Below are 2,842 nucleotides of genomic sequence, written 5' to 3' on the forward strand. Positions count from 1 at the left end.
TATATATATTCGTATTTAAAATACTCATGGGTATACAAATTCCACTTTTTCCATTTGAAGGGGAGCACCGTGATTGCAAATCGACTCAGTCGTTAATTAAGAAATTTAACAATTTGAGTTGGAGTTGGAGAACTGGATCTGAACTTCGACAGAAACGTTTCCAAATTTACCTTGTTTTGTTTGTGTGTAGTTTGTTTTCTCTGTAGTTTCCTTTTTCTGTTTTCTTTTGTCTTGTTTTTGCTTTTTGTTATTTTTCCGATGGAGGAAGATTTAGAACCACGCCGTTCTAAGGATTGCATGTAATACATTAATAATTACTTTTTGACGTTGCCATTGACTCGCGCAGCATCCTTCTTCATTCTTAATTTTTACCACACAAAATTACGTTGTGAGCTGCGAACACGGCCTGACATTTGCACAGTGAAAGTACAGGGTCATCCCCCAAAATAAACTTGTACAACTTTTTTTCTAAATATCTCGCACAAAATTTGTACTAGAATGTTGTAATTTGGAACAGATATAATTCATTCAAAAAATTAATGTGTTTGACATAAAATTCACGAAGAAGAAACTTATTTTTGAAAACGGAAATGGCGTTTATAAAAACCACCTATAAATGCAAAATGCACCAATTTAAAAGAGATTGTAAGGAAAGTCATGAAATAATTGGTTTGTTTTTTCCTTTCCTTTTATTTTCTGAATCTAATCTACCATCCCTGTAACCTTTAAACAGTATTTCTTTTCTCCTACAGAGTTTTAAAAAAAATATTGTTTAAATTGTAGAATTCCGAGAACTAATGGTCTATACGTCCTCCTTTGGACTCGACACATTTTAACGCGTCATTCGTAATGTTCAGTGGTGCCAAACACAAGGATCCACCCAACCATAAGTTCTGAAAGCCACACACACGGTACACCTTACAGTACGAAGTTGTGCCTAGAGACGATAGGGGGGAGTGGTGAAGTTGCCCAATAGACATCATTTTAGGAGTTAACATATCCTGAAAGGTAAATAGAGAGAGAGAGAGAGAGGGAGAGAGAGAGAGAGAGAGAGAGAGAGAGAGAGAGAGAGAGAGACAATATAAGGGGGGGGGGGGCACAAAAAGACAGCATTTGTGGAGTTGATATATATAACCAGAAAAGTAAATATGGACTTTGCCAAGGAACAAAATGTCATAGAGGAAATGTTCGCGCTTTTCAAGACGATCGAGGAATCTTGAACATATTGCTGTCCTCTGATAGTGATAGCTTCGTGAACGGGAAAATGCCTTAAAATTGCACTGTCGTAGATGAAGATCTGCCTTGAGAATGCGGACTGTTGAGATGTAGGAAAGTCATTGCTGCAGACATCGTCTACGGACAGACGTCTCATGGGACTCATCTACTGAATTCTGCACCCTGGTGACGTTTAAAGAAGTGCAAACGATGTGTGTTTGACCTGAAGTGTTCGTTTTTTTTCTAGGAAATTTTAGTTCCGATTCTCTACAGGTCCTAACTGATGGACCATTTCCACCCTTGACATCAAAGAAGGCCTTAAGGGAACCTTAACATTATTTCCGTACCTTGTGCGAAACTTATGAAATGAGCTGGTGGTGAGGAAATGTTGAATACAAAATGCTCTTTGCCCTTTACTAATCGTAACCATGATCTTAGCAGCCAAAGGAAACTTGAGAAAAACTATCTGCGAACCTCTGTTTGCTTGTAGTTTGCAATATGGTCCAATCGTTGGGATTTTTAGTGGCGGGCCTAATGCGAACTAGTGCGTCATGCAGCAAAAATGGGGACATGCCTGAAAATGGGTTGTTTTTTTACGCACTATGTATCTAAAAAGAATATCAGACAAATTTCTTTTAACTTCCAAATGTTGTGTACAAATTTGAAACGCCAAACTTCAGTGTGGAGGAACATATTTATTTTTAAAAGTTGTACCGTTGTTGTTGTTTTTTTTTATCACCCTGTGTTTATGGTATTCCTCAATTGTTTCCTCAGATAGGGGATTAAACTAACCCCAGATGTGAATATAGCACTTTATTTTAGAATTGTATCCTCATCGAGCTCAGTTAGATTTTACGGAAGCACGTAGGCTACCTCACTTATTCATGCCTTGGCGCATGTCGTTAACAAAATCTGAGCTAATTTTCTAATTTTCGATGGTGTTACTCATTTGACCGCTGTGTAGCACACTTTACTATATAAACATTTCAAGCTACACAAAGTAGCCAATATTAAGAGGAGTTCAAACACCGGACTCAAATTTTAAAAGCCACTACCTTGCCGCTTCTACATCACCTGATCGACTTCACAGTATCACTAGGGTGCATTTAATTTCTAATCCTCAATCTTTGCTTGTTTTCGTTGAAGTTTAAAATCGTACTAAATAGATACAAAACGTGTCGCTTCTAAAGCAAAGCACTAGTTTCCCTGCAAGAAATAGACAAGACTATAGACACAACGACGTGTGTGTGTGTGTGTGGGGGGGGGGGGTACTGGAAAAGAAAAGCTAGTCCTGTAAACACATCTTTTACAGTTTGCTGGTGGACTGGTGTTACAGTTCTGACGGAAATGAAAGTACGAATTGTCTGAAACCTCTTTCGTAGGATAGCTTTCATGGACCCTGAATGATGAAGAGAGAGAGGGGGGTGTGAGTGAAAGACAGACAGACAGACAGACAGGGAGAGAGGGAGGAACGGAGGGAGGGGCAGGCAGACGCTCAAACAGACAGACAGGCAGACAGACAGACAGGGAGGGAGCTGGGAAAGAGGGAGGGGGAAAAGAGAGAGGTTGTGTGAGAGAGAGAGAGTGTGAGAGCGAGAGGGAGAGAGAGAGAGAAGAGAGAGAGAGA

The sequence above is a fragment of the Aplysia californica genome, unplaced genomic scaffold, assembly GCF_000002075.1.
Source record: "Aplysia californica isolate F4 #8 unplaced genomic scaffold, AplCal3.0 scaffold00006, whole genome shotgun sequence".
NCBI classification, from domain to species: Eukaryota; Metazoa; Mollusca; class Gastropoda; order Aplysiida; family Aplysiidae; genus Aplysia; species Aplysia californica.